The sequence below is a fragment of the Rhinopithecus roxellana genome, chromosome 2, assembly GCF_007565055.1.
Source record: "Rhinopithecus roxellana isolate Shanxi Qingling chromosome 2, ASM756505v1, whole genome shotgun sequence".
Lineage (NCBI taxonomy): Eukaryota > Metazoa > Chordata > Mammalia > Primates > Cercopithecidae > Rhinopithecus > Rhinopithecus roxellana.
Window position 1 is genome coordinate 168,332,364 of NC_044550.1, and position 19,122 is coordinate 168,351,485.

The window sequence follows — 19,122 nt, forward strand, 5'->3', positions numbered from 1 at the left end:
TAATTGATTTATATTTGTGATTTTAAGTGGAAATCTTACTAAGCTTATATATATAATATATATAAAATATATCTTATATAGATATAAGATATAGATCTTATATCTGTAAGATGTAGATCTCATATCTTGTAGATGTCATATCTATCATATAAGATATAGATCGCCTATCTTATATATCTCATATGTATATCATGTATCTATACTTCACTATTTATGTAACTTTATCTGATGTATAAGAATTACTTCAGTACTGGGAAGAGTTGTCAGATCACTGAGATATTTAAAAGCAAATTGAGTGTAAGCAATTTATAAATGTAATTCAAAGTTTTGAAGATGTTTAATTATTTGATTTGGTTAGTGGGATCCAGCATTATTTTTGGATCCCTTATAAGTGATTAATTGCTGGGCATAGAACCAGCTTTTAAAACACTAATAGAAAATGATAGTGGCTCATCAAAATCTGTGTCTTTTGCTCCTTGGTGGACACTATGTTTCCCTATCTCGTGGCAGTGAAATTAGCCAAGTAACTGAGTTCTAGCCAAATGGAATTGAGCACAAGTGATGTGGCCATTTTCCTTCTTGGCGGACGAAAACCTCTCACAGGCCTTCCTCCCTCCTACTGGCTGGAATGGAGATGATGAAGGCAACTTCGCCAGCAACTAGTTGGAGGGGGCAAAGCCTTGGTCAACTTGGGTCCCTGAGTGGCTTCATCAAATAAGGGGCATTCCCACATCCATTTTTCACTTGTGCTATTTTGGCACCACTGTGGCTGTTACATAAGCAAGAAATACACTTCTATTGTGTTGGGCTACTCCACGTTTAAGACTCCTTGTTACCTAGCCTTCCCTGATGAATACATTAACAGAATACCAAAACCTAAGAGACAATTAGGTGTTGGTGAGCCAGGCACTGCAGCACATGCCTATAGACTGAGGCAGAAGGATCTCTTGAACCCAGAAGTTCAAGGCTATAGTGTACTATGAATGCACCTGTGAGTAGCCACTGCACTCCAGTCTGGGCAATATAGCAAGACCCTATCTGCCTAAAAAAAAGATTAGGTGTTAGAGTTTGTATCTTTGTAAAAAGCAAAGCAAACTTCTGCTCAGACTTTTCTTAGCACAAGAATTACCTTTTGCAAAGCTTCACATTGGTAGTGATTTTTCACTTGGGAGCTCATATCTAACAGAGCTGTTGTGGAATATCACTTTTTTCTTCTTCTCTAGTCTCACTTCTGATTTTCTCCCATGACAGATCTAAACCCTGTTGTAAGGGAGTTCACAGATCAAGCATAATGTTGAGGAGAATGTTAAAACAAAATCTATTTCAATTTTTAAAAGTAATGTGCACTCAAAACATTTGGAAAACATAGAAAAGTCAGAAAAATATCATAGAAAGTCAACCACTGACAATATTCCCGTACTCCGTATTTCAAGTTATTTTTTATTTTACATAGTTGATATCATATTATATACAAAAGGTTATTCTTTTTTTTCTTTTTTATTTCTTTTTTTGAGACAGGGTCTCACGCTGTTGCCCAGACTGGAGTGCAGTGGTCCAATCTCAGCTCATAGCAACCTCCAACTCCTAAACTCAAGCGATTCTCCTGCCTCAGCTTCCTGAGTAGTTGGGATTATAGGTGCATGCCACTACTGCCCAGCTAATTTTTGTATTTTTAGTAAAGATGGGGTTTCACCATGTTGGCTAGGTTGGTCTTGAACTCCTGACCTCAAATGATCCACCCGCCTCAGCCTCCCAAAGTGCTGGGATTACAGGCATGAGCCACCATGCCTGGCCCAAAAGGTTATTTTTATGTTGTGATTTAAGGAATTTAAAGTCTGGAAACAAGTTGGAAATAGATTCAGGAGTCGGACAGATCTTAGCTTCACTACTGGAGGGGAGAATTCAGCTTGATTTTGCCACCATACCCAGGCCTGCTGAGGCCTGCCTTAGGGCCCTCTTTGGGGAGATTTTACCTATAGCAGGACATTCATCTGGCCAACTGCAAGGTGAATCACCACTTCACGTACGTTGGAGCCTTCAGAAGTGAAAGAGAGATGGAAGACACAGGAAAGTAGTTTTGAAGAAATTAACATACCCACTTGAGAAAAGTAGATGAATGCATGGCAGCCTCTCACTGCTTAAAAAGTCTGCCTCTGCTGTTATTTTTTTATTTTTTTTTTATGTTTGACTGATGACAGCTTTTAAGTCTCACCCACCCTTTCCTTATCTGGGCAAACTGATTAAAAAAAAAAAACTGGGTTCTCTCTCCATTGGCATTGGTGGGAGGTTTAACTAGGTAAGCCCTTGCCCACAGTGCACAGGAACCTCTACCCAGCCCAGCACCCTAGCCACAATGAAATCCCCAAGCTAGTCTCCTTTTTCCAATCTCTCAAGCCATTTTTGGACCTGTTGGAAAGGCCTGTCTGGCTCTCCCCAGAGACATCCATGATGTCAGTAACAAACCTTTTGATACCCTTGGGGCATTCATGTGACATCATCAGCCTTAACCTTTGACTGTCTTGGCTGGGGGCCCACGTGCTCTGCAGATGACCCTACAAGTGCCATCTCATCTATCAAATAAATCATTTCTGTATGCGTGCACATTTATTTATTTGCTAACTGACACTACCCTCAGCAATGCTGTGTGTAAAGACATCTCTGGACCTGGAGTTATCCTGTTCCCTTAGGATAACTCATTAGAAAGGGGAGTACATAGAGGAAAGGCTGTGCTCATTTTAAGTTTCCTGAGATGTATTGGCGAATAGCTTTTCAAAAGGTTGAGCCACATCTCAAGGGAACCGGACAGTATGGCAATCATGAGTGTGCTGTGAAGACCTCCAAGACAAGGAGCTATGGACCAAGGGCCCCAGTGGCTGCTCTCTGAGAGTCTGGGAGAAACTGAAGTTCCCTGACAGTGACTTTGGTTTGAAGACGCGACAGTGGCTTTGCTCAACCCTCTCTAGGCTGCACCTCTAGGGCACTTCCACCAACCTCCCTTCCCTCTCTCCTTCGTGAGGGCACCTGACCATGTAGTTCCTCAGCCTTCCCTGTGTCCTCTTGCAGGTGTTTCCCCTAACAAAAGAGGAAGGTGTTTCCCCTTTGCACATTTCATCCCATCTGGGCATCTGCTTCTTAGAGTATCTGGACTAACACAGAGGGAGGAGTGGGCAGAGTAGCAGCTCAGAATCTGAACTCCTGAATCCCAGGCCCAGCTCTGCTTCTCCCTAGCTGTGGGAATGTGGCCAGTTGACCTTCCCTCTGAGTTCTTCTCAGTTCCTACCTCTGAAGGATAGGGATTCATGAAACATGTTTGACAATGTTGCTGTGAAAACAGTGAAACTCTGAATATGCAATGCACACACACGGCCACCTTTTCGTTCCCTCACATTTCATAAAAAATTTGGCCTGTTTAAACATGTACAAAGGTATACATGGCACAGAGGCACCCATGTGCCCAAGATTCAGGGTGAACCTGAGCTGTCACTGCAGGCACCTCCTGATGGGAAACTGTAGAATGTCGCCTTCCAAGTGTCAATCTTGGCCCATGCTTTAGTGACTCATGGGAACTCAGGCCAGACTCCGCCCTGGGCGCCTGGTCTGTGTGAGTCAGGAACACAGATCTTAGCCCATGGCCTTTGGCTCATATCTGGACAGCTGACCTAGGGTGGGGTTTCTAGGAGAGATTGTTTGGAAGACAAGACCACATGGCAAGAAGATTCGGCAAGTCCCTGAAATCTGAACAAGCACAGTCAGGCTAACAATCTGTACTGGAGGTAGGGCAGGGACCTATCCCGAAGAATTATTCCAATGACTCTAAATCTCAGGCTGGGAGGCTTTTGGCAAGTCACTCTGAAGCTTGAGTTTTAAGTCTGTGGCCAGAGACGTATTGTTATAAAGGATATTACAAAGGAACAGGTGAAGAGATGCATAGGCTGAGATATGGGGAACGGGGCCCAGAGCTTCCATGCCCTCTCCAGGTGCATCACCCTCCAGGAACCTCTATGTGTTCAACTCTCCTGAAGCTCTCCCAACTCAGTCCTTTTGTTTTTTTATGGAAGCTTCATTACATAGCCATGATTGATTAAGTCATTAGTCATTGGTGATTAAGATCACTTTTAACCCCTCTCTCCTTTCTGGAAGTGGGGGTTGGGGGGCTGAAAGATCCAATCTTCTAATCTTGCCTTAGTCTTTCCAACCCCCGTCCTGAAGCAACCTAGGGCTGCCAGCCACCAGTCAACTCATTAGTATATAAAAAGGCACATCACTTTGACGATTCTAAGGATTTTAGGAGTTGGATGCCAGGACTCTGGGATGAAGACCAAGACCAAATACATATTTTACAACATCACAAGGGGTCTTATCAAAGGGCTTGAGAGCATGGGCTCTCTTCTGCCCATGTGAGGACAGCATCTATCCCTTTTGCCCTTCCACCCTGTGTGGACACAACAACAGGGCGCCATCTTGGAAGCAAAGAATAGACTCTCAGCAGACACTGAATCTACCAGCACCTTGATCTTGGATTTCCCAGCCTCCAGAACTGTGAGAATACATTTCTATTGTTTATAAATTACCCAGTCTCAGGTATTTTGTTATAGCAGAACAAACAAACTAAGACACTATCATCTATCTTTTAATTATTTTTAATAATAAGAAATTTGAAATCCATCACCGTGACAAAATCTAACACGTTTCTGTCTCCTCCCGCCTCAAACATTCAGCCAGCCAGAGACAGAGGGACTTCATGGTTTTCTTTTTGGTGCTTTTAGGCATCACGAGGGATCTGAGGGTGGCTATAATATAGCTGTTAGATGGCTCTGTGGGTACGGTTATGTATTTTTGGCACAAAGTCTTTGTCAGTGATGCATATTTCAACTAAATATTTCAACTTCTTCAAACTGTGTGCATTTTCCATTTTGCTGAATATTGCCAGTTACTCTCAAGTCACTGCATAAGCATACCTTTCTGGAATTGTGCAGAAGTTCCCATCTGCAAACATTCCATCCACACCACTGTTATCAGGCTTAATATTGTTTGCCTATCTGGTGACAGTAGTATAGTATTGTCATTGCTTGATCTTGTGGTTTTATGATTCCTAGCAAGAACGAGCATGTTTTTATATGTTTATACACCATTTGGACTTTCTGTTCTGTGAATTGTCTCTCATATATTTTGTCCATTTATTTTCTATTATGCTTTCTGTCTTTTTCTCAAGGGCTTAAAAGCATTTTAATTTGTTGCCTATTCTAAAGGTTGCTAATATGTTCTCTCAAGCTGTCTTTTACATTTTTGTGGTGCTTTTTGTCTTACATGCATTAAATTTCCATGTAGTCACAGTTATTCATATGTTTGTGATTTGTGGTTTTTATTGTTATAAAATACACATCACATAAAACTTACCATTTTGAACATTTTAAAGTCTATAGTTCTGTGCCATTAAGTATATTCACGTTGCTGTGTAACCATCACCACCATCCATCTCCAGAACTTTTTCATCCTCCCCAATTGAAACTCTTTCCCCATTAAATGCTAACTCCCCATTCCCCTTCCCCTATCCCCAGTACCCACCATTCTACTTTTTGTCTCTATGAACTGACTATTTTAGGTACCTCATTTAAAAGTGGTATTATAAAATATTTATCTTTTTTAATTGGCTTATTTAACTGAGCATAAGGTCTTCACAGTTCATTTACGTTGTAACGTATATCAAAATTTCCCTTCTTTTTAAGACTGAGTAATCTTTTAGTGTGTGTGTGTGTGTCTGTGTGTGTGCGTGTGTGTGTGTGTGTGTACCACATTTTGTTTATCCCTCGTCCATTGATAAGTTGATATAGTTTGGTGTCCCCATCCAAATTTCATGTTGAACTGTAATCCCCACATGTTGAAGGAAGGCCTGGTAGGAGGTGATTGATTCATGGGGGCAGACATCCCCCTTACTGTTCCAGTGAGTGAGTTCTCATGAGATCTGGTTGTTTAAAAGTTTGTAGCACTCCCCCCTCATCTCTCTCTTTCCCCTGCTGCCATGTGAAAAAGGTGCTTCCCCCTTGCCTTCCACCTTGATTATAAGCTTCCTGAGGCCTCCTAGCCATACTTCTTGTTAAGCCTATGGAACTGTGAGTTGTAATTAAACCTCTTTTCTCAATAAATTACCCAGTCTCAGGTAGTTCTTTATAGCTGTGTGAGAACAGACTAATACAGAAAATTGGTACCAGGAATGTGGGGCGTTGCTGTAAAGATACCTGAAAATGTGGAAATGACTTTGGAACTGGGTAGTGGGCAGAGGTTGGAACAGTATGGAGGGGCCAGAAGAAGATGGGAAGATGTGGGAAAGTTTGGAACTTTCTAGAGATTTGTTGAATGGTTGTGACCAAAATGCTGATAGTGATATGGACAATGAAGTCCAGGCTTCAATGAGGAACTTATTGGGAACTGGAGAAAAGGTCACTCTAGCTATTCTTTAGCAAAGAGACTGCCAGCATTTCCCCCCGTCCTAGAGATCTGTGATACTTTGAACTTGAGATAGATGATTTAGCATAACTGTCAGAAGAAATTTCTAAGCAGCAAAGCATTCAAGAGGTGACCTGGCTTTTTCTAAAAGTGTACGCTCATATGCGTTCACAGAGGTAGTCTAAAATTGGAACTTCTGTTTAAAAGGGAAGCATAGGGTAAAAGTTTGGAAAATTTGAGGCCTAATCATGTGCTAGAAAAGAAAAACCCATTTTGCAGGGAGAAATTCAAGCTGCTGGCTGCAGAAATTTGCATAAGTAAAGAGAAGCTGAATGTTAATCACCAAGACAATGGGGAAAATGTATCCAGGGCATTTCAGAGACCTTCAGGGCAGCCCCTCTCATCACAGACCTGAAGGCCTAAGAGGGAAAAATGGTTTTGTGGGCTGGGCTCAGGGCCCTGCATCTCTGTGCAGCCTCAGGATATGGCATCCTGCATCCCAGTGCTCCAATTCCAGCTGTGGCTAAAAGGGGTCAAGGTACAGCTCAGGCTATTGCTTCAAAAAGTTTAAGCCCCAAGCCTTGGCAACTTCCACGTGGTGTTGGGCCTGTGGGGGCACAGAAGGCAAGAGTTGAGGTTGGGAGCCTCTGCCTAGATTTTTGAAGATGTATGGAAATGCCTAGATGTCCAGGAAGGAGTCTGCTGCAGGAGTGGAGCCCTCATGGATAACCTCTGGTAGGACAGTGTCAGGGGGTGCAGGTGGGGAAATGTGGGGTTGGAGCCCCCACAGAGAGTGCCCACTGGTGTCTGGCAGGGGTCGCAGGGTCCTCTGACGCAGCAGGCACCCCTCGCTTGCGCCTCCTGTGGTTGACGCCTCGCGGGTGGCCCCCTCCGCGGTGGTGGGGATGCTGTCCCGGTGGCCCGTCGTGCTGCCCTCTCGGGGTTTGCACGAGCGCTGGCTCTGCCTGGGCCTTTGCGGTGCTCCCGGAGGAGCACCTGGTGGAGGGTTCCAATTTCTCCACCTTCTCACCAACACTTGATTTTTCTGTTTTTATTTTTTTAAATAATAATCATCCTAATGAGTGTGCAGTGGTATCCTGGTTTTGATTTGCATTTCCCTAATGATTAGTGATGGTGAACATCTTTTCATGTGTTTATTGGCCATTTGTATATCTTTTTGGGAGAAATGTCTATTCAAGTCCTTTGCCCATTTTTGAATCGTGCTGTTTCTTTTTTGTTGTTTTTGAGTTCTAGGAGTTCTTCTTTTTTTTTTTTTTTTTTTTGAGACGGAGTCTCGCTCTGTTGCCCAGGCTGGAATGCAGTGGCCGGATCTCAGCTCACTGCAAGCTCCGCCTCCCGGGTTTACACCATTCTCCTGCCTCAGCCTCCTGAGTAGCTGTGACTACAGGCGCCCGCCACCTCGCCCGGCTAGCTTTTTTGTATTTTTTAGTAGAGACGGGGTTTCACCATGTTAGCCAGGATGGTCTTGATCTCCTGACCTCATGGTCTGCCCGTCTCGGCCTCCCAAAGTGTTGGGATTACAGGCTTGAGCCACGATGCCCAGCCTGGAGTTCTTTATTCTGGATTTAAATCCCTTATCAGATATATAATTTGCAAAATTTTTCTCCCATTTTATGAGCTGCCTTTTTACTCTGTTGATAGTGCTCTTTGATACACAAAACCTTTTAATTTTGATGAAATACTGCTTATCTATTTTTTCTTTTTTAGATTGTGCTTTCGAGTTCATATCCAATAAATCATTGCCAAATTCAATGTCATGAACTCTCCTCCTCCTTTTTTGCATTTTAAGGTATCTTTACCCTCAATAAACTTTTATTTTAAAGTGTCTTTTTTTTGTATTTAATCTTTTGTTGAGGAAAAGTATATTTTTATGAATGAAATGAGTAAGGGATCCAATGTATTTAATTTCATAAGGCTTCCTGATTGTTACAAACCATTTATTGAATAATACTTTTTCTCCAATGATTTGTAATGCTAGCTTTGTACCTATATATGGGAGTGGGGAAGTCTACCTCTCTCATGCTCTTTATTCATTTTTACTAATCTATATCTTACCCCTGGGTCAACACTACACTGTCATTAATACAGTATATAATAAGTTTTGCTCTCTGGTCGGGCCTGTTCCCCTTTGTGGAGAAAAGAGCTCATATAGCAGACCTGACACTGCTCTCTTTAGAAAGTCCTGCTTACAAAGTTGGCCCTGAATGATGTCTGGGAACCTGGATTTGGGGATGATTGCAACCATTTCCAGAACTGATAAGAGTGGCTCACTGTGCCTAAACCATTTGTGCAAACAGTAGGTTCATGTTGACCACCTGCCTTACTTCCAGGAGTCTGGAAGTTCGGTGCATGTCAGGCAGAGGGGGCCATGTATCCAGCCTGCAGTAAAAACTCTAGACGGTGAGTCTCAGTGGCCTTCCCTGATAGATATACTGTCATAGCTCATTGCTGGAAGAATGAATGAAGTGAGTCCCATGAGACTCTACTGGGAGAGGACCCTTAGAAACTTGCACCCAGTTTCCTCTGGACTTTGCCCCTGTGCCTTTTCCCTTTGATAATTTTGCTTTGCATCCTTAACTGGCATAAGTTATAGCTTTGAGGGTGACCACATGTCAAGTCCTGTGAGTCTCCTGGTGAATCATTAAATCTGGGGTGGTCTTGGGACCCTGAATACACCCTTTCTCCTTCTCTGGTGCCTCTTTCTTCTTCCTTTTATTCAACAATATCTTGGTTATCCTCATGTCTTCATTTATTTTTATGACTCACAATTCTCAAGGATTCAGTTGACATCTCATTGCATTTGCCAATAAATCCAGGGGTGGAAGGAGATCAATACATATGTCTATGCCAAATATTGTGTGTTCATTCTCACTACCAGCCTCACCGTCCTGAGCTCTTCCCTGTGCCTCTGGATCACAGAGCCTGAAAACTACATTTCCCAGACTCTGTTGTTCATGGGCCCAATGAGAGTCCATCATGCGAGGCACCGGCATGAGGTTGGAGGGAGGAAGTGAAGGCCTCTTTCTTCTCTCTGGGACTCTGTGTGTATTGCAAAGCACAGACATGGAGTTTTGACCACAACTTTGAGCATCTTTTTGAGAAGCACTCACATTGGGCTCCAGTATCTGCCCTGTGATCCCAGAAACCTCAGAATTCCTGACCATGCCCTTCCTGGGTTTTGCTCCCTCAGCTTTCCAAAGACTATGAAAACCTCTAATTCTGTATCATGTCTCTTCATCCTTAGAGTTCCCAGAATGGTTTCTCTTTCCCTGGCCAGACCTTAACTAATATTGTTAAATCAAGTTTAGCCTAAAGCTGCCTCCTTATATATTCTAAGTTCAGTCTAAAGGTTTCTCTGTACGTAATAAACTGCAACTGAATTAGATGTGTAAACAGTGTAAACTAACCTACTCTAGTGCCAGTCACTGTGTTTGGGCAAATTAAAGACAGCCAACTGTTCAAACTGTTCAAACTCTTCAAATAAGGCAAATGCCAACCTATAACCAATCTAGCTGTTTCGGTGCCTCAATTCTATCTTCTGTAGGTCACTTTCCTTTTTCTGACCATAAATATTCTTCCACCACATGGCTGCACTGGAGTCTCTGAGCCCACTGTGCAAATCACTCTTCGTTCAATTAAACTCTTTTAATTGTCTACGGTTTTGCTTTTAACAATATAACACCAGCTAGGCACAGTGGCTCATGCCTGTAATCCCAGCACTTTGAGAGGCTGAGGTGGGTGGATCACTTGAGGTCAGGAGTTCAAGACCAGCCTGGCCAACATGGCGAAACCCCGTCTCTACTAAAAATACAAAAATTAGCTGGACATGGTGGCACCTGCTTGTAATTCCAGCTACCTGGGAGGCTGAGGCAGGAGAATGGCTTAAACTCAGGAGGCGGGTGTTGCAGTGAGCTGAGATCCCAACAATGCACTCCAGCCTGGGCGACAGAGTGAGACTCCGTCTCAAAAAAAAAAAAAAGAATTTGACACAAGATTTTTGTGGGGACACAGATCCCAAACGTATCACTGCTTATGCCTAAATTCCTGTCTTGGCTTGAAAGAAACCCACACTAAAATATGCATTTACTCAGAAGCCATAATAACAATAGCTGCTATTACTGGATGCTTACCATATGCTGAGCATGTGGTTATGCTGAACAAACAGTATCTCCCTTAATTCTCCCAGAATTCCCATGGTGCACTTACTTTATGAACAAGGAAACCAAAGCACAGAGAGTTGAAATAACTTGCTTGAAGTCAGAAAGCAAGGACCTGGCAGATCCTGGGTTTTAACCCAGGACTCTCCAACTCCAAATTTTTGAACTTGCCCCACCCCTACTCTGATGTCAAAATCCATATCATTCCACAAGTATGTTGTGTGACTTTGGTTGCGTCATTTTAAATCTCTGAACTCGCCTGGGTCTGAACTGATCTCAAAATCTCTTTCTAGCATTAGCAGATGATAGCCCCGTGACTCCAGGATGCAGATCACCTTCCAAGTGTCCCTTCCGCAGTGGTTTGCATGGAACAAAGGACATAGTTCCACCTCCAGTTCTACAGCCCTTGCAGATCCCCTACACCATGGCTGTCTCACTGATAAAGGCCAGAGCCCAAGTCTGGAAATCCACAATCCACACAGAAAGATGGAAGGAGCCTGGGAAGAGGGAATGAGCTCCCTCCGTGAGGCCCAGGGGCACGAGGAGCCCCTTACTGTTCCAGCCCCACAAGGGATGGCTTTATGCTTCCTGCAGAGGGTAGCCTTGCAATGTGCATAAATTAAGCACGGTTCAGTCTTTATTGCCATGCAAAGCCTTGGGAGGACTGTTTTATATGTCTCTGTTTGCATGGCGTTACCATCATATAGGCTGAAATTAATTCCACCAGACGGGCTGCTCACAAGCAGAGCCAAGAATTTCCTGGGAAGGAGTTAGGTCTGACTTTGGCAGCCGCTGTGTGCAGTGATAAAGGCCTCTCAGACGGTCTCACACAGCCGGGGCATCCAAGGGTATTATATTCTTTGGCCCCCGAGGGCTATTTCTCCCTCTTCCAGAAAACTGGGTGTGGAGTATGGACTTGGAGTCAAGGCTGATCACAGATGGGAAATGGACCCTGGCATTCTCCCTCATCCCCTGGATCATTTGATCGATGAGGCTAGCGAATCCCAAACAGGCCAGTCATCACCCCTGTCTCCAAGCACCAGAGCCATCGGGTCTGACTTCTGGGCTGGCTCCTCTGTCCTGAAACCAGACTATTGCCCACAGGAGATGGTTCCCTGAGCCCTGTGGCCTTGTTTCTGCCTTGGGTTGTGTTGATCCTTTGTTTTGCAAAGAACTTCTAACATGTTGTCCTATTTGAGGCCCCCCAGAGGCGGGGAAGTAGGGGAGGTGATGTTATTAGGCATGCTAATCATCATTATGATAATCACCACCATTTACCAAGCATTTCCCTCTGTACCAGCCCCCTTGGAAGCACTTTACACCCATGAACACATTGCTCTGCAGAGAGACCCAGAGAGGAGAATGAAATGACCGAGGGCAGAGACACTCCCAGGGAATCTGCTCTGTGCCAGCCTCCTCCCCAGAAATTTCACAATCCAGAACTGTTGCAAAGTTTGCAGCTTGCCAAACATACTGTGTTAATCTCCATCCCTTTGCTTATGCTCTTCCATTTGTGTGTCTAGCATTCCCTGGAAAATGCCTATTCATCCCTCAAAACCCAGCTCAGGATGCGTTTCCTTCTGCAAGCCCTGTTGTATCTCCCCAGGCTGATTGCATCTCCTTTCAACTAGCATGTATTGGTAAGATTTCAAAAAGAGTAAAAAACTCTTGTCTGCACAGGAGCTTAGGTTAGCGGCTGCTAAGTCTAGTCCCTCTTCAGAGCCACTCCCCTCCCTGACTGTCCCAGCCATCTTCCTCACTCTCCATAATCCTGTTGGGTTTGGCCAAGGGGCGACATCCACAGATCTGAATGGGGGAGAAGAGTGGGGGTGGATATTGGTTCCCCTAGCTCCCTCTCTGTGTGGTGTATGCACTAGGTGTTTTGTTTTCTGTATTCAGATTATTCGACCTCTGAGGCCTCGCTAATTCTGAAGGGTCTGCCCCTCCCAGGGCAGGCCAATCTAGAAATGGTCAACAATTCACTCAAGAGTGTGCTTTACAAATGCCAACCCACAGATCCAGAACCCACATCCTCCACCTCCTCCCCTGTGGAGCTGTCACACTCCACCTGCCCTATTCACCCCAGGGCTGGGAACACAACGCAGGGCAGTAACTCTGTGCCCCAGATCAGCTAAAATTATTCAAACCAGCAATCCTAAGCCTGCCTGCCTTGTCTCTTTTTTCCTTCCCATCAAAACCTCAATGAAGGCTCTTGCCTACCATCTCCCCTCCCTGTCTCCTGACCCACCCAGATGTTTCCCCCGTGGATCTTCATAGCATGGTGAGCCCTTTCTTATTGGGAACTCTAAGGAACAAATGATCTTTTCAGTGCCAGTCCTCTCCCAATCTGCTGGCCTTTTCATACCTAAATAATAATACTATGGCAGGGCGCAGTGGCTCACGCCCACAATGCCAACACTTTGGGAGCCCAAGGCGGGTGGATCACCTGAGGTCGGGAGTTTGAGACCAGCCTGACCAACATGGAGAAACCCCGTCTCTATTAAAATACAAAATTAGCTGGGCATGGTAGCATGTAATCCCAAATACTTGGAAGGCTGAGGCAGGAGAATCGCTTTAACCCGGGAGGCAGAGGTTGCGGTGAGCCGGGATCTCACCATTGCATTCTAGCCTGGGCAACAAGAGCAAAACTCTGTCTCAAAATAATGATAGTAATAATAATACATACATACATACATGAACACATGAGGTTGCTTAGGGCTGGTTGCTTCTGTCTGCTGGAACCCCACTGCTCTGGCCCGTTGCTCCCACCTTGTTCTTCTGTCTCTGTTCCAGTGACCACCCCCTCACTCCCCATCAGGCCTAGGAGCAGTGACACCACCCCCTGCCCTTAGCCCTTGGGTTCTGCACTGTCTCTTGCTGGTTACCCAAACCTCGCTCACAACTTGATGAGTAGTCTTTGTATTAAAGTCATCTCAGTCACACAGTTTGAGAGTCTCTGTTTCTTGGCAGAGATGGAGCCATGAGCAGACCAGCTGAATACCCTCCTCTCTATCTATCCAACCGCCTTCACTCGCTTGTCTCAAAATCTGCCTCCTGCAGGACTCTTGAGTCCAGCCTCTGCTTCCCACATCTTGGTGTCCCTGCACAGCAAAGTAATCCCCATCCTGCAGGGAGCTGAGACAAGCAGCAGGATGGGAGGACAGCATTTGGTGGTTGGTCCAATGGAGGGATTGATGGAGGAGTCACAGAGGATGCCCCAGTCTCCAGTGTCACCAGTGGTGGGGCCAGACAGAGAATAGGCTTGTCGGGGAAAGGGATGAATTCATTCATGGTGTACTGAGCTGGAGGGGCCTATGGCATCCACATGGCCAGGCCAGTGAGCCAGGGAAGAGGGGAGTCATGGTGTGGAGAAACCCCCCAGGAACCATGCAGAGAGGAATGGGAGTGGGCCTAGGGGAGCCAGGCTGGCATGTGGAAGCAGCAAGAAGCCACTGCTGGGGCAAAAGGCAGAGAGAGGAGAGGAGAGAAAGGGAGAGGAGAGGAGAGGGCAGAGTCCAAGGGCCAGGCAAGGCAGACTCTCATGGGGAAGTCCCAGGGACGTGAGCTGAGAGGAGCCTTTGGATTTGCCAACTGAAACATCATGTGGGCCTGTGGTTTTTGCAGCAAGGAGGAGGGGGCAGAGGTGCGTTTGAGCAGGCGAGGATGACCATCGAAGGTGAGTGAGTCCTGACATGGACGTGCTCAGAGGATAGCCTCGGATACGCGCAGGTGCATGAGAAGCTGTTGAAGGAAAACAAACAAGGGCAGGAGGTGTATTGGGGGCTAGATTGCGTCCCCCTCACCCACATTCACATGTGGAAGCCCTAAACCCCATACTTCAGAGTGTGATTATCATTGTAGATAGGGCCTTTCGGGAGGTGATTAAGGTGAAATGAGACCATCAGCTTGGGGCCCCAATCTGGTACAGCTGTTGTCCTCATAAGGAGAAGAACAGACACCAGAGCCCTCTCTCCTTGAGCATCCACACAGGAAAGGCTGTGTGAGGACACAGCAAGAAGGTGGCAGTCTACAAACCAGGTAGAGAGGCCTTACCAGGAACCAACCCTGTTGCACCTTTATCCTGGACTTCCAGCCTGCCGAACTGTAAGAAAAGAAACTCCTGTTCTTTAAGCTGCCTGGTCTGTGGTGTTCTGTTAGAGCAGCCTGAGCTGACTAATACGACAGGTACGGCCACCTGGCCTGGTCGGGGGCAGGTGGGGGAAGGACAGGAAATGGAGAGAGCTGAAGGATGGGCAAAGTCGAATGGCTGAAAGGGTGGGGAACAGCATTTCATGCAGAGGGAATTGCATGTCCAAAGCCAGGCATGGAGCAAGCATGGCTCATTGGAATAATCAAAAAACAGGTCATTTTTAGAGTAGGATTTGCCTCTCTCTCTCTCTCTCTCTGTGCATGTGTGTGTGTGTCTGTCTGTCTGTATTTAGTTTTTCCTTATGTTTTATTTCTTATGGGGCCTCAGATGCAGAGGGTTGTGGTGATCATTTCCTGACCTCATCCCCATCTAGTAGGAGAAAGCCTTAATTTTCACTGATTTCTTCTCTCTTAGCTCCATACCCCAGCTCCGTTCCTCCCATAGTCAACCGTTCTACAGTTTTGACATGTACTTTTCAATTATAAAATATGTGCTGCTATTTGTATACATATATATTTTTTGTAGGATGTATTGGGTCCCATATCTTGATTTCTCCCTGTCTTCTTTCTTTCCTGCTGTCCTTTCTTCCTTCTCCTTCCTTCCTTCTTTCTTCCTTCTCAGCCTTGTGTGAGGTCTTAAGATCCATCATGCTGCTGTGAAGTGGTGAAATTTGTCACTTATACGCCAGGGCATTGCATCCCCCTCCATTTTCCCCGTAATGGCCACACAGGGTGTTTTCCTCTCCTTGTCCTAGGGTGGAGATTTGCAGAGTGTCTGATGAAGGAGGGAGCGAGACAGGAGGCCAGGAGCCCCAGGGATGGCAGGATGGGGAGGGTCTAGTTCAGGACAAGGGAGAAGAAGGAGGTCCTATGCCCTTGTGTGATTTCTCCAGGGACAGTGTGAGTGGATGGACTTGCCCAGGGTTGGAAATGGCTGGGACCCACGAAATGACAGGGAAGGGAGCAGATGCCGGCACCTTCCAGAACACCCTTTCATTTCACCCAGTGAGTACGGGAGGCCCAACTGAGACTGGCTAGTTGCTCTGGGAGGTGGACCAGCTGGCATCCTTTCAACAGATTGTCTTTAAATACTTGTGGAACGCTTATTTGGAGGGGTGCAGAGAGGAACTTATTTTTATTAATAAAAATTGCATGCCTCTCTATGCTCAAAATAAGAGATTTATTATGTGCATTTATTATAGGTGATTTTCCAAACCAGACAGCATCTTGGGAGGCATATTAAAGAGTCTAAAATGTAGATAATAAAATAAAGCCCTCATCTGGGGTCAACAGCCCTACATAATACCTCGTTCTGTTTCTGAATCTCAGCTGGCTGTGATTTGCAACTTCACATTCCCTCTTGATGGCTGGAGCCAAGTGGATACAGCTTGCGGAGCCTGGTACAGAAATCTACAGCTGAGGTGGGTCATCCAGAGACTAGCGTGGTTTAATTTCCATTCCAGGCAGTGTCCACACTGGCAGGACCAGGGTTCAAGCTCCCATTTGGCCAGCTCTGTAAGCTATCGTGACTGGAGACCTGCGCTAACTGGAGCTGGATTTCTGATTTATGCCAGTGATGTTTTCATGCCCTTACTGAGCCGTGTCCCAGGCAGAGGCCTGGCTGGCCACCCCTGACACACCACTAGAGGTAGCTGCTGTAGTCTTCATTTTACAGCCGATAGCACAGGGACCAGAATGGCTAAGTGACTTGCTAAAAGCCACATAACAAGACTGTGCATGGTGGTTCATGCCTATAATCCCAGCACTTTGGGAGACTGAGCTGGGAGGACTGCTTGAGCCCAGGAGTTCAAGATCAGCCTGGGCAACAAAGTGAGACCCCTCTCTACAAAAATAAAAAAAATTAGCCAAGGGTGATGGTACACACCAGCTACATGAGAGGCTGAGGTGGGAGGATTGCTTGAGCCTGGGAAGTTGAGGCTGCAGTGAGCTGTGATCACACCACTGCACTCCATCCTGGGTGGCAGGATGAGACCCTAATTCAAAAAATGAAAATTAAAAAATGAAAAGCTACCAACGCGAAAGCAATGAAACTGGGATTTGAATTCAGCTGATCTCAGAGCCCTGTTAATGCACTGGGCCTCATAGTCTATAAACCATGTCTTTTATTTTCTGTATTCTGATGCTTTCATGACTGGGACCTTGCAGACCGTAGAGAGACTGCCCCTTTCCAGGGCTAGCCAATTTCTATAGATTGGAAACCACTCCTGTGAGTGTGACTTTCAGATGTAAACCAACCAGTCCAGATCCCACACCCCAACCACCTCCTCCATTGAGTTCTCACTCAGGACCACTGTTCCCGTCTATGCCCCTAGACAACTCAATGTAGCTACACTGCCTTGCCCATTCCTTCCCATGGAAACCACAGCAAAGGCTCTTACCCACGTGTTTCTGCCCCCTCTGCCTCCTGACTGACCCTGGCGACTTGCAGGGAGAGCTGTGCCTCTCATTTCTAGGGATCTGTGAGATAAAAACTTTTTCATTCCTAACAGTCACTTCTTTGGGTCTTACCATATTTGATTAAAACAAATCCTGGATCACCTTAAGAATGCATGCATTTTCTAACAATCAATATCCTGTTGATGCCACGTGCCTGGCTCAGAGCTTTCACCCTCCCTTTTTCTTTCTGGGTATAATCACATACAGTAAAATGCCACCCATCTTATCTTCATCAGCCCCAGCACTACCTCCTATCGTGCCCAGTTTACCCACAAGGAAACTGGATGGCAGAGAGGTTCAGTAATTTGTTGGACATGCAGAATAAACCAGCAGCTGAGAAGGAATCAAGTCAATGTCTCATCAATTCATCTGACTCTCTAAAAACAGGGTTGGAAAATAGCCTCCCATTACTTTTCCTTGTGCACCTGACTGAGCCCTCTCTAAATTCTACAAGAATCACTCACCCATTCATTGCCTCATGTGCTCATTCACTGTCAGTGACTCTGTGCCTAGCCCTACTCAAGGCACTTGGGCAATAGAGAAATGATTCCAGTGTGGTCCTTGTCCTCAAGGCCCTGCAGGTCAGCTGGGGTCAGGCACACACAGAGAAGTTGGGGAGGCTCAGTGGAGTTGGCACAGGACTGGTGGAAGCAGAAGCATCCGGGGGCCTCCCTGGCCCCGCATGATAGAGGGAATGTGCAGCCCACAAGCCCCGGGCTGACTGGGCTCTGCCCGTGCCCTTGAGATCAGAGGCCTCCATTTCCTCTCTTGTTTTAACAAGCAGGGAATTTCCGCATCTTCTACGACCTGGAAGCAAATTCCACCAGCCCCTCTGCTCGCCGCTCTTCCCTTTTCTTCCCGCAGACCCCTTCTGTCTTTCCTATCTGATCCTGAGGGCTGTATGATGTTGTCTTTTTCCTGCAAATGACGATGTGAACCTTAGTTATGTGAGTATCCAATGCCACCTTCTAAATCATCACAAATATCAGCTTATCCCCTTATCTGCAGGGGATATGTTCCAAGACCTGCAGTGGATGCCTGAAACCTCAGACAGTACCAAACCCTAAATGCGCCATGTCTTTTCCTATATGCACATACCTATGATAAAGTTTAATTTATAAATTAGGCATGATAAGAGATTGATAACATTAATAATCAAATAGAACAATCATAACAATCTACTGTAATAGAACAATTATAACAATCTACTGTTATAACAATCTACTGTAATAACAATTATAACAATCTATCATAATAAAAGTTAGGTGAACACGGTTCACCTAACTCTCTTTCAAAATATCTTACTGTACTCATCTATTTCCAGAGCTCAGTTGATCGTGGATAACTGACACAAGGAAAGTGAAAGTGGGTGAGAGAGGCCTGCTGAATTGGGAAATTGTTAGACAACATTCTGCAGTGGCTGAACAGTGGAACACCATGTTGTCATTTCAGTGCTATACAAGAATATTAACTGATGTGGAAAGCCGTCCATTACAATAAAGTTCAAAAAGAACTTGCAAACTACAAGATGCATTATGATCCCATTTGGTATAAATATTAGAAATATATGCATCAGTGTCTAAGGACTGGGATTCAGGACGTTTTCCTTTTCTCCCAGCTCATTTGTGGTATTCTCTATTTCTGTAAGAACAGGTATTGTGTAAAACAAAAACATTTGCATTTACTATGGCCCCTCCCTGCTTTCTACCAAGTCTGTGTTACTGGGCACAGAGATGGTCCTGGAAGAAGAGAGATCTTGGGAAGGAATGGGCCTGTTCCAGGAGCCGGGAATGTGATTGTTTGCCCTTTTGCCCCACAGTGATCCCTCCAGGTCCCCAGGTCGGGTTAAGAGCCCTGTCACAACAACCTTCGGGTTGTGGTCCACCCCCATGTC

The 19,122-nt window shown here is 45.5% G+C and overlaps 1 long non-coding RNA gene across 1 annotated transcript in view; it reads left to right on the forward strand.

Annotated features, from left to right (window-relative positions):
* LOC104657708 overlaps window positions 1-18,749 on the forward strand; it is a 55,112-nt gene extending 36,363 nt beyond the window's left edge. The window contains exon 3 of the long non-coding RNA XR_747322.1: window positions 18,553-18,749. This is a non-coding gene — a long non-coding RNA (uncharacterized LOC104657708). The remainder of the gene's footprint in view (window positions 1-18,552) is intronic.
* The last annotated feature ends 373 nt before the right edge of the window (window positions 18,750-19,122 follow it).